Below are 13,951 nucleotides of genomic sequence, written 5' to 3' on the forward strand. Positions count from 1 at the left end.
ATTTTTCACACAAGATTTAGTGCTTGATTACATACCATATAAAACATTAAATATCTTCCCAGTTATGTTACTTTTTATAATTTTTTTCCATAAACCTATACGCCAGACCGAGTCGAAGGCCTTCCTAAAATCAATAAAGGCACAATAGAGCTTTTTACCTGAAGCCAGATAGAAAGATGTCAGAGCATGTAAAATGAAAATATTATCTATGGTCGAGTGTCCTTTTCTAAAGCCCGCCTGAGCGCAACTGATAAGATTAACTGACAGTGTTTGAAGTCTGGAATTTATTATTGACGTAAAAACTTTACCCAAGCACGAGACTAGCGTTATAGCTCTGTAATTATCTAATTCTTTACGATCACATTTGTTCTTAAAAATTGGCTTAATTATGCCAGTGCTCCAACTTTCTGGTATTATACCTGTGTCCAATACAATATTAAAAAGTTTATGGTATGTGGGCAACATTTCATTAATTGTACTTTTAATGTATTCATTAAATATATCATCAATTCCGCACGCTTTATCATTATCTAATTTTTTAACAGCGTCTACTATTTCTTCGCTAATAATTGGACCGTTCAGTATATTGTCATATAAAGGTATATCAGTCCAGACTGGAATTTCAAATTCGTCTTCAGTATTATTAGGATTTAGATTTAATTTCTGAAGTAATCATGGAGCTCATCAATTGGCATGTCAATTCTCGTTGAATTATCTATTTTATCAATTCTATTTAAGATATCCCAGAATGCTTTCGGTTCATACATGGAGGTTTTCCTCATTTCGTTTTCAGTTTTTTCTTGGAACTTTCTGAAATTTGCATTAATTATTTTTTTTTATTCCCTACTTTTCTTGATTAACTTTTTTACGATTCTCATTATTTTTAAGGATTTTGAACCGTTTTTTAGCTTCATGAAATTCCTTTCTTTAATTTGCGCATTCGCGTGTAAACCATGGTTGATCTTTCCCTAGTGTAACTGATTTTGTACCTATTCTCGACTGTTTCGTACCCAGGACATTTTTTGCCGTTTACTTTAATATATCTGTAAGACTATTCACAACGTCATTCATATCAGCTTGCGAAACTGATGTGGGGGACTCTTGCATTTTCTCGATTAAGTCATTTATATCGCGCAGTTTGCTGCCGCTCTCAGACTGTAAATTGTATAAAAAATCGGCTTATTTTTCTTTAGCCCATTTACCAACTTTCTCGGTTGGTTTGAATATTTCTTCTATTTCAGTATTATTCTCCGAACATTGAATACAAAATACTAATCTACAGTGAACATCCGATATTAGAGGATTAAAATCTAAAACTTCGAAATCATTAAGCACTGGAAATACATTCGACGATGCGATCAAATAGTCTACAAGACTTACATTTTTACAGGTATTTTTCCCAATGACTTTGTCATTGCCAACTCTGCCATTCGCAATATACTGATACCACCTAAATTCAATGTCGTTCCATATCAAAAGCTGTTTTGTTTTTACCCGCAACGCTGTTTTTTTATCAAACCACGCCCATCTGATTCAGATTCTTTATTTTGCTTCAGTTTTGTAACTTAACACAATAACGAAAAACATGACACACTATTTACAACCACATCGAGGCACATGGACCTTTCATACACACATCACTTTGTCACGTATAATCCAATCAAGCTCAATTTCTGACTGATGATACAAACAGTAACTGCGTTTGATTTCCGTTTGATTTCATACTAACACTTACACGTCTTATATATATTTCAGAAGACATAGAGAGAGTACTTGATAAATATGTAGTCATAAACCAACAATATACTCCTCCTTTTAAAGGCAATATATTTACCAAGGTGAATTAATTCTTTAGTATTTTGAGTACAGTGGCGTAGGAAGATGAAACGTCATGGGGGGGGGGGGGGGGGGGGCAAAGGTCCTCCCCCCCCCCCCCCCGCCACACCTACAGGAGGAGATTAATTCAACTCCCAAACCATATAATACACATGTATATGCTTTATGTACATTTTTCATATATCACTAAATTTAATCCTTGTACACATTTATAGACAGTGGGGTCGCTAAAAGGAAATTAACGAATACGCAAATTGGCCAAATTAGCGTGTGAGCTTCGAAGGCGCAAGATTTTGGTGTTTTATTAGGGGTCTGAGGGTGACCCCCGGGATGAGTTTTATGTATTTTGATGATTTTGCGATCGCCCGAAAGCACGAGAAATTTGGTGTTTGGGGGGTCCGAGGGTCTCCCCCGGGAAAAAATTACAATTTAGAATGGCTTAGATGAGTTTTCGATGCATTTTGATGAATTTGCAAACGCCCAAAGGCCCGAGAATTCGGTGTTAGGGGGGTACAGGGGGTCTCCCCCGGGAAAAAAATTACGATTTAGAATGGCTGAGATGAGTTTTACGATAAAGTTTAATGATTAATAAGCGTTCTTAACATGGTAATTTTTCGATTTAAAGCTACCTGCATTTAGAAATGATAATTGTGTCGTCATAACATTATGGAACCCTACTTGATCTGAATATACCGGCTTCACACCATCGGTACATTGTTGTGTAACAGAAAAAAAATGAATAAATTGTCTCGCTAAGACATATAAACAAATTGATCTTTTAAGAGACTTTTTTTTAAATAGTACATAGAATCCCTTGATGGACATTTTAGTCTAGTTTGTGTGTATTGATTTTTTACAATTTAAGGTTTGACATTATGTGCTTGAACCTTTTAGGAAATGCACCGCGCAGCGGAAAATTTTCTAGAATGAAGTACGAAAAATGTGCAGGAGGACCCTTTTTTCTTTCAAATAAGCTTTTTTTAGAAAATTTCAGTCGGCGAAAATGGGGGGGGGGGGGGGGGAGGCAAAAAGACATGCTTCCTACGCCCCTGGAGTATTTAGTAGCTGAATCAATTTAAATACGCTTGGGTTTCTTACATAATATTGTTTTACACGTGCGTCCCTTAAATCGTTACAAATACTGCATTTAGTTAAGAAACGAAATTCGTCTTCGATATTATTTTCATTTCAAAGAGTGCATTTTCTCTGAATTCTTGGTAAATTTCTGTATTTTCCCCTTTCGATATGTAGGTCATAAACAGAAAATCGTGTCTGTGTAATGTTTCTCTATTGACCTCTATTGTCTAATGGTTCAAATATGGCTGACAAAATGGAGAAGTGATAAGATATTTGTATAAATTATCCTTGGGTGTATTATTTATCATAGTAAAACACTCTTGCCGAAAAATATAATTTAACTTTAATTTGAATAATTTCAGATCAACCTTAGGACCAGTTTCTAAATTATACACATAACTAATTCCACAATTATTTAACGGCTGTTTTAAATTTACAAACCAACTATGATTATTCTCTTCCGTCTCCATGAGACATTATTAGTATTTTTGAACTTCATTCATTAACGAAATATTTTAATTATCCTTATAGCGGATAAAGCCTTTCTTCCGACTTCAAAGTAAACCATAGCATTTGTATTGTTTCTCCTTACACCTAGTAAACGCTTCCAAAATTTAAATGAATCTTTTCAACATCCTATGCTTTATGGAAACGTCATATTTCACGCCCATAATTTAGAACATTACTTTCATAGGTATCAAATACTAACAAACATGTTTGAATATTAAATAATTACTTTTACCTTCATTCAAACTATAGCAAACACAGTTTTTTTCTCTTGCTCAGAGATATGCTTTTTGGTTTTAAAAACATCCCATTATAGTTCATCAACAAACCAATGTAATGATATTCATTGACTATCTCTATTAATTCATGTCTCATTGTTCCTTATGGTTCCTCCGTTTCTATAATTTTGGTTTTGTCCACGTTTACTGTTAAACTCCGTTTCTTTGTGTACTCCTGTAGGGAATTCAGTATGGTTTGGAGATCTTCTGGAGACTCTGACCGTAACACTATATTATCTGCATACACGAATAAAAATATGTTTATAGCACTTAGCTCAATTGATGTGTAATTATCTATCATAAAATGCATTTCCGAACAATGTTAAATATAACGGTGACAAAATATTGCCTTGGAATAATCCAGAATTGACTTCGTACAAGTCAGAAATGCCGTAATGTTTTGCACGATATCTGACATTATCATAAAGACTTATGCTATTTATATTAAGGATGTACACCTCTGAGAAGTCAAAATTTTCTTGTATTAAACTTTTTTTCTCATATAGATTTTTGGAAAAAGGAGTTCATACCATAAAAGAAAATGGAAGAAAAAACATATGTCCGTGTGCTCGTTTTTGAGCTTTTGTCACTCAAAGACACCTAGTTGACAAAATATTGGATTTTATGGGAATTTTGCCGTTTTGACCATATAAGATAGAGATTAAAGCCATAATTTCCTAATTAGGTGTTTGATATGTATGAATGTTTGTAGAATTCATTTTCTAGTAGTCTTCTTTAAAAATGTACCTGTTTTGATCAATTAGACTAATATTTTTTTCTCAGAATAACAACATATTCTACCCCTACCCCTTAATTTTGAGCTACAAAATGCACCATTTTCAGCCATTTTTGCCAAATTTAACCCTTTAGAGAAAAAGTTCTGGTATTACACTTTTGTTATTATTTTGCATATCAATAGGGAAACGGTTGTTCTTTCTAAATCAGGAAGAAAAATTGGGGGTCCGTGTGCTTACTTTTTTGCCCCATTTGAATTTTTGTTATTTTTCGGTATTTTAGAGTAAAAAATAAAAGTGCCCAAATTACCATTAAATGTAAAAATAAAGTCACAAAAGTATATCGTTTCACATATTAATGTTCAATATTTTAATTACTACGAACCTAGTAACGATTTGAAGCAAAAATTAGCTAAATACAGCTAAAAATGCTGGCGCAGTGATGATTTCAGTAAAAACAATTTCAGTAAAAAATGGAAAAACTGTGGCTTTACTTGAAGCGAAAAAAGACACAATTTCAAAATGGCCGCCAAATGGGCCATTTCTTGAAATCCCCGTATAAAAAAAAATCTACTAAAAATTGGAATGCATTTTTTGGACAAAATTTGCATCTGGCAACTTGCTACAGATACTGATAAATCATATTTGAAAATCTCATAACTTCTTTGATCTATGCTGAAACGAGACTTCAACGGGACTGAAACCTCAGAAGAATGCTTTGTCTTCTAGCATAAAAAGTAAACACGAAAACACTGCAATAACAAATCATCCAACATTGGCAAAACATACCATATTACATACGACTGAACTAAGAACCATATACACTACAAACGGTATCTAAGAACACATGAAATGTGAAGATACTATTAATTAAATAAAAAGTGTGTATGGCTTGTTTGCCTGGAAAAAGTATCTAAAATATAACCGATAGTTCCATAACGACACACTTCATATAAGAATATATTTTTGTGATCCTTTGTCAGATATATTCCTGTTTAGTTAGTAACTATATTTCCAATATTGTGTTAAAGTTACTAAATCATTAGATTTACATAGATTTCTTAGGGTTTTTGACTTCCTACAAATGTTCTTATACCTGAAATTAGAAAGTTTTCAAAATTGCAACATTTAATTTGAAATATTGGCAATGTTTATCAACGTTAAAATATCGCTAAACACAACAAGAAATTGTATCTGTCGGCATTGACTGTTTACAACGGAAAGAACCGAGTGCATCTTTGAGTTCGAAATCGAGGTCGCTGAAAATCTCATCTGGCTAATGGATATAGATGTAATAACACCACTAATAGGCAACTTATATTTTATCGGTTACATTGGCCTGATTAAGCGTAATGACCGATGTATTTACAGCGTATCTCAGTGGCGTAGGAAGATGGAGAGGGAGGGGGCAAATGTCATCAATATTTGGACCCACCCCACCCCACCCCCCACCCCTCGCCCCGCACTCACAGGAGGAGATTAATTCTTTAATTCAACACACAGCCATATATACTTTATAAACTTTTTTCATATATCGTTAAATATATGTAGAATAAATGTATCGTAGAATCCTAGTACACATTTATAGACAGTGGCGTCGATAAAAGGAAACTAATGAATACGCAAATTGCCATGCGAGCGCCGAAGGTGCGATATTTTGGTGTTTGGGGGGGGGCCGAGAATCTCCTACGAGAAAAAAAAATACGATTTAGAATGGCTAAGATGAGTTTTAAGATGCATTTAGATGAATTTGCCAGCGCCGAAGACGCGAGAAATTGGTGTTTGAGGGGTCCGGGGGTCTCCCCCGGGAAAACTATTACGATTTAGAATTTTACGATGCATTTTGATGAATGTAGGAGCGCCTGAAGGCGCGAGATTTGGGCGTTTGAGGGGGTCCGAGGGTCTCCCCCGGGTAAAATATTACGATTTAGAATGGCTGTGATGAGTTTTACGATGTATTTGAATGATTTTAAAGCGTTCTTAACATGATTTGTTTTATTTAAAGTTACATTTTGTACCTGCATTTAGAAATGATAATTGTGAATGCCGTCATATCATTATGCAGCTCTGCTCGATCTGAACATACCGGCTTCACACCATCGGCACATTGTTGTTTAACACAAAATAATAATTGTCTTGCTAAGTCATATAAACAAATGAATCTTTTAAGAGACATTTTTTAAAATAGAACGTAGAATCCCTTGATTGACATTTTTAGTCTAGTTCAGGAAAATGTGCAGGAGGACCCTTTTTTCTTTCAAGTGTGTGCAATTATAAAACATTTCAGTCGACGAAAAATACCGGCTTTACACCATCGGCCCAATGTATGTTTATAATCTACAAAAAAATAATAGTCTATGCTAAGACTTATAACACAAATTAATCTTTAAAGAGACCATTTTTATTAAAATAGAACGTAGACGACCTTTGAATGCACATTTTTTAGACTAGAACATTATAAGGTTTGTCAGGGAGGGACCATTTTTTCTTTTCAAGTGTATGAGCAATAATAAGCACATTCTCAGTCGACTGAAAAAGTGGTCGAGGGTGCAAAAAGACATTTATGCCTCCCGTCCTGGGAATACGGGAAGGCAAATGCCCTCCCCCCTACGCCCTGACACCCTCCACCACACTCCCGACCCCCGCATCCTACGGCCCCTGTAATCTAGCACTTGCCCAGTACAACAAGCATAACTATACTATACACGCAAGCTTTAAGAGTAGATCTTGATGGGACAATTGTGACAAGGAAGCAGATAGGTAAATATTCACTATGCATTAACGTTCGCTATGCCAAGGGTATATAGCCGATAACGCTCTGCGTTTACCCCTGTGTGGCAATATCCTGTACATCAGAACGTGTCCTCATCCCAAACATGCAGCCATCCTCTATGGACGGGCTTGAAACGAAGTGTTGCGTGTGTATACTCTACTAAAACATCCAGTAATCTCTCTATGGACGGCTGAACGAAGTGTTGCGGGTGTGTATACTATCTACAAACATCCAGTAATCTCTCTATGGACGGCCTGAACGAAGTGTTTGCGGTGTGTATACTCTACAAACATCCAGTAATCTCTATGGACGGCTGAACGAAGTGTTGCGGTGTGTATACTCTACAAACATCCAGTAATCTCTTATGGGACGGCTGAACGAAGTGTTGCGGTGTGTAAACTCTACAAACATCCAGTAATCTCTATGACGGCTGAAACGAATGTGGTTGATGTGTGTATAACTCTACAAAAACATCCAGTAAACTCTCTATGGACGTACTGCGCTGAACGAAGTGTTGCGGTGTGTATACTCTATAAACATCCAGTAATCCTCTCTATGGACGGCTGAACGAAGTGTGGGGTTGTTGCGGTGTGCTGTATACCTCTATACAAACATCCAGTAATCTCTACTATGGACGGCTGAACGAAAGTGTTATGTGGATGTGCTTACGCTACAAACATCCAGTAATCTCTATATGGCCGTGACGGGCTGAAAGAAGTTTGTTGTGGTGTGTTATACTCGTACAAACATCCAGTAATCTCTCTATGGACGGCGCTGAACGAAGTGTTGCGGTGATGTATACTCTACAAACATCCAGTAATCTCTCTATGGACGGGCTGAACGAAGTGTTGCGGTGTGTATACTCTACAAACATCCAGTAATCTCTCTATGGACGGCTGAACGAAGTGTTTTGCGGTGTGTATACTCTACAAACATCCAGTAATCTCTCTATGGACGGCTGAACGAAGTGAGTGCGGTTTGCGGTGTGTATACTCTACAAACATCCAGTAAATCTCTCTATGGACGGCTGAACGAAGTGTTTGCGGTGTGTGTGTATACTCTACAAACATCTAGTAATCCTCTCTATGGGACGGGCTGAACGAAGTGTTGCGGTGTGTATACTCTACAAACATCCAGTAATCTCTCTATGGACGGGACGAAGTGTCTGCGGGTGTGTATACTCTATGATTCTCTCAGAAGTGTTGCGAAGTGTTGTGGTGTGTATACTCTACAAACATCCAGTAATCTCTCTATGGACGGCTGAACGAAGTGTTGCGGTGTGTGTACTACTCTAAACATCCAGTATTGCTCTCTGGACGGCTGGCTGAACGAAGTGTTGCGGTGGTGTATACTCTACAAACATCCAGTAATCTCCTATGACGGGGCTGAACGAAGTGGCGTATACTCTACAAACACGAAGTGTATGGACGGCTGAAACGAAGTGTTGCGGTGGTGTATACTCTACAAACATCAGTAATCTATACTCTATGGACGGCTGAGTGAACGAAGTGTTGCGGTGTGTATACATCCACAAAATCTCTCTATGGACGGCTGAACGAAGTGTTGCGGTGTGTATACTCTACAAACATCCAGTAATCTCTCTATGGACGGCTGAACGAAGTGTTGCGGTGTGTATACTCTACAAACATCCACGGTAATCTCTCTCTATGGACTATGGGCTGAACGAAGTGTTGCGGTGTGTATACTCTACAAACATCCAGTAATCTCTCTATGGACGGGCTGAACGAAGTGTTGCGGTGTGTATACTCTACAAACATCCAGTAATCTCTCTATGGACGGCTGAACGAAGTGTTGCGGTGTGTATACTCTACAAACATCCAGTAATCTCTCTATGGACGGCTGAACGAAGTGCTGCGGTGTGTATACTCTATAAACTAACATCCAGTAATCTCTCTATGGACGGCTGAACGAAGTGTTGCGGTGTGTATACTCTCTACAAACATCCAGTAATCTCTCTCTATGGACGGCTGAACGAAGTGTTGCGGTGTGTATACTCTACAAACATCCAGTAATCTCTATGGACGGCTGAACGAAGTGTTGCGGTGTGTATACTCTACAAACATCCAGTAATCTCTCTATGGACGGCTGAACGAAGTGTTGCGGTGTGTATACTCTACAAACATCCAGTAATCTCTCTATGGACGGCTGAACGAAGTGTTGCGGTGTGTATACTCTACAAACATCCAGTAATCTCTCTATGGACGGCTGAACGAAGTGTTGCGGTGTGTATACTCTACAAACATCCAGTAATCTCTCTATGGACGGCTGAACGAAGTGTTGCGGTGTGTATACTCTACAAACATCCAGTAATCTCTATGGACGGCTGAACGAAGTGTTGCGGTGTGTATACTCTACAAACATCCAGTAATCTCTCTATGGACGGCTGAACGAAGTGTTGCGGTGTGTATACTCTACAAACATCCAGTAATCTCTATGGACGGCTGAACGAAGTGTTGCGGTGTGTATACTCTACAAACATCCAGTAATCTCTCTATGGACGGCTGAACGAAGTGTTGCGGTGTGTATACTCTACAAACATCCAGTAATCTCTCTATGGACGGCTGAACGAAGTGTTGCGGTGTGTATACTCTACAAACATCCAGTAATCTCTCTATGGACGGCTGAACGAAGTGTTGCGGTGTGTATACTCTACAAACATCCAGTAATCTCTATGGACGGCTGAACGAAGTGTTGCGGTGTGTATACTCATAATCCTAGGCGCTGAACGAAGTTGTATACTCTACAAACATCCAGTAATCTCTATGGACGGCTGAACGAAGTGTTGCGGTGTGTATACTCTACAAACATCCAGTAATCTCTATGGACGGCTGAACGAAGTGTTGCGGTGTGTATACTCTACAAACATCCAGTAATCTCTCTATGGACGGCCGAACGAAGTGTTGCGGTGTGTATACTCTACAAACATCCAGTAATCTCTCTATGGACGGCTGAACGAAGTGTTGCGGTGTGTATACTCTACAAACATCCAGTAATCTCTATGGACGGCTGAACGAAGTGTTGCGGTGTGTATACTCTACAAACATCCAGTAATCTCTCTATGGACGGCTGAACGAAGTGTTGCGGTGTGTATACTCTACAAACATCCAGTAATCTCTCTATGGACGGCTGAACGAAGTGTTGCGGTGTGTATACTCTACAAACATCCAGTAATCTCTCTATGGACGGCTGAACGAAGTGTTGCGGTGTGTATACTCTACAAACATCCAGTAATCTCTCTATGGACGGCTGAACGAAGTGTTGCGGTGTGTATACTCTACAAACATCCAGTAATCTCTCTATGGACGGCTGAACGAAGTGTTGCGGTGTGTATACTCTACAAACATCCAGTAATCTCTATGGACGGCTGAACGAAGTGTTGCGGTGTGTATACTCTACAAACATCCAGTAATCTCTATGGACGGCTGAACGAAGTGTTGCGGTGTGTATACTCTACAAACATCCAGTAATCTCTCTATGGACGGCTGAACGAAGTGTTGCGGTGTGTATACTCTACAAACATCCAGTAATCTCTCTATGGACGGCTGAACGAAGTGTTGCGGTGTGTATACTCTACAAACATCCAGTAATCTCTATGGACGGCTGAACGAAGTGTTGCGGTGTGTATACTCTACAAACATCCAGTAATCTCTCTATGGACGGCTGAACGAAGTGTTGCGGTGTGTATACTCTACAAACATCCAGTAATCTCTCTATGGACGGCTGAACGAAGTGTTGCGGTGTGTATACTCTACAAACATCCAGTAATCTCTCTATGGACGGCTGAACGAAGTGTTGCGGTGTGTATACTCTACAAACATCCAGTAATCCTCTATGGACGGCTGAACGAAGTGTTGCGGTGTGTATACTCTACAAACATCCAGTAATCTCTATGGACGGCTGAACGAAGTGTTGCGGTGTGTATACTCTACAAACATCCAGTAATCTCTCTATGGACGGCTGAACGAAGTGTTGCGGTGTGTATACTCTACAAACATCCAGTAATCTCTATGGACGGCTGAACGAAGTGTTGCGGTGTGTATACTCTACAAACATCCAGTAATCTCTCTATGGACGGCTGAACGAAGTGTTGCGGTGTGTATACTCTACAAACATCCAGTAATCTCTCTATGGACGGCTGAACGAAGTGTTGCGGTGTGTATACTCTACAAACATCCAGTAATCTCTCTATGGACGGCTGAACGAAGTGTTGCGGTGTGTATACTCTACAAACATCCAGTAATCTCTCTATGGACGGCTGAACGAAGTGTTGCGGTGTGTATACTCTACAAACATCCAGTAATCTCTCTATGGACGGCTGAACGAAGTGTTGCGGTGTGTATACTCTACAAACATCCAGTAATCTCTATGGACGGCTGAACGAAGTGTTGCGGTGTGTATACTCTACAAACATCCAGTAATCTCTATGGACGGCTGAACGAAGTGTTGCGGTGTGTATACTCTACAAACATCCAGTAATCTCTCTATGGACGGCTGAACGAAGTGTTGCGGTGTGTATACTCTACAAACATCCAGTAATCTCTATGGACGGCTGAACGAAGTGTTGCGGTGTGTATACTCTACAAACATCCAGTAATCTCTCTATGGACGGCTGAACGAAGTGTTGCGGTGTGTATACTCTACAAACATCCAGTAATCTCTCTATGGACGGCTGAACGAAGTGTTGCGGTGTGTATACTCTACAAACATCCAGTAATCTCTCTATGGACGGCCGAACGAAGTGTTGCGGTGTGTATACTCTACAAACATCCAGTAATCTCTATGGACGGCTGAACGAAGTGTTGCGGTGTGTATACTCTACAAACATCCAGTAATCTCTCTATGGACGGCTGAACGAAGTGTTGCGGTGTGTATACTCTACAAACATCCAGTAATCTCTATGGACGGCTGAACGAAGTGTTGCGGTGTGTATACTCTATAAACATCCAGTAATCTCTATGGACGGCTGAACGAAGTGTTGCGGTGTGTAAACTCTGGTCCTGTTTAGTGTTGTTGAAGCACGATCCACCCCCATCACATTGTACAAACAATGGGCAATCCAGTTGTCTCTCTCCCTTGAGCGCTAATTCATTTGAAGAACTTGAACGCTACTAATGACGAACTCCTTATCTAATGATGAACGTTTTCTAACTCTAGGATCTCTTGGATTGAGCGGTATGTAGTTGTTCTGAAATAAAGGCAATTTGACCTCCGACGAAAATCCTACTGTATTGTTTGGTTGCTTTTTGTTCTCGGTACTTTATTTATCTGATATACTGGATTGTCTGAGCTTCTGGTTTCGGAGAGAAGCGTCGGTGTCATATCACGTTTGATAATGGCGTCTTCCTGGCGAACATCAACAGATACACCTGGTTTATTGCCAATGTTGAAATGGTTACCGATTCTATGCTTCTTTATCATTATATTGTTTTCATAGAAACTAGAAAAATTCTTTGTCTGTTGTTCAAGTGTCTTCTCTGAAACGTGTTGTCATGAAGCCAAGCCAGACGTGTATGATGGGATAGAAGACTGGGATGAATATCTATCACCGTTCGAAATTGTTGTAGACATCAACAAGTGGTATGACCGAGAGAAAGGTATGCTCCTATCCGGAAGTTTGCAGTTCTTAGCGACTTTGACTGCTGAGAGGCACAACTTTGTTGACCTCACTACGTCGATTCGGCGAAGGTTTTGGAATGAAAACAAGTCGAAAATGTATAGGGCTAAACTGCAGACACGAGTTAAGGGGAAGTTACTGATTTGTCACGGGCCGTCTGGAAGCTTACTAGACAAGCTTACCCGAAAGCGAAACAAACGTTGTTAGAGACGCTTTCTGTTGATCACTTTCTGCACGCAATAGTGGATCCCGATATACGGCTGTGGCTTCATAAAGCCATTGACACAAGCTGAGCCATTAGCAGTGCGACTAATGTCTCATAAGCTTGCTGACAAATTCAAAAGTCGACCAGTTAGAGCTGTAGAAGCTGGAAAGTCCGAGTCAGATAATAATCCCTCTTGAAATAGAGTCACTGGTCACGTTGCCCAATCAATTAGTGCTGAGCAGATTGAGTCTCTTCGGAATGAGTTTGACACTTTGAGAGAGCTCTGGAAAATACGTTCCTTGACTGCCAAACACAACCCCATCTAAGAAAACCGACTAACTCTAACAAGAAAAATCTTATCACTGACAGCCATAAACAGAAAGCTGCTAAGCACAAAACTAGGGAAACTGCAAAAAGCCGGACTCGAGGGCCAGAGTCAGGCAGTAAACGTGGTTCCGAGGCCCAACCTTATAGTAGCCCATAGTGCATTGACCAATAGGGCGTTTTCATTATGGCTAATATGGAGGGTGTGACTGTCAATTTCCTTGTTGATACAGGAGCCGCTATTACACTGCTGAATTATTATTAGGGGATCTTCCAACATCCATAGAACAGAGAGTCCACAAAGTAAACAAGTCATTGCATGGTCGTTTATCATAATGCTGGGCGAGAAAAACGTCAAACACACAGTTTATCAGAAAATGTGTCTCTTGTACGAGAGACTCATAATAGAAATACAAGATTCTCATGTCAAAATAATTATAAAGTGCCTAAACACAGAACTGTATTTTATTCAAAGCAATTTCTTGTAAACAGCATCACTGATTGGAATCATATACCAAATGGCATGAAGAAAATTCAAAGCTATCAAACCTTTAAACGAAATCTTGTCCAGTACTGTATATC

The sequence above is a fragment of the Argopecten irradians genome, chromosome 5 (assembly GCF_041381155.1).
Source record: "Argopecten irradians isolate NY chromosome 5, Ai_NY, whole genome shotgun sequence".
In the NCBI taxonomy this organism is placed as follows: Eukaryota; Metazoa; Mollusca; class Bivalvia; order Pectinida; family Pectinidae; genus Argopecten; species Argopecten irradians.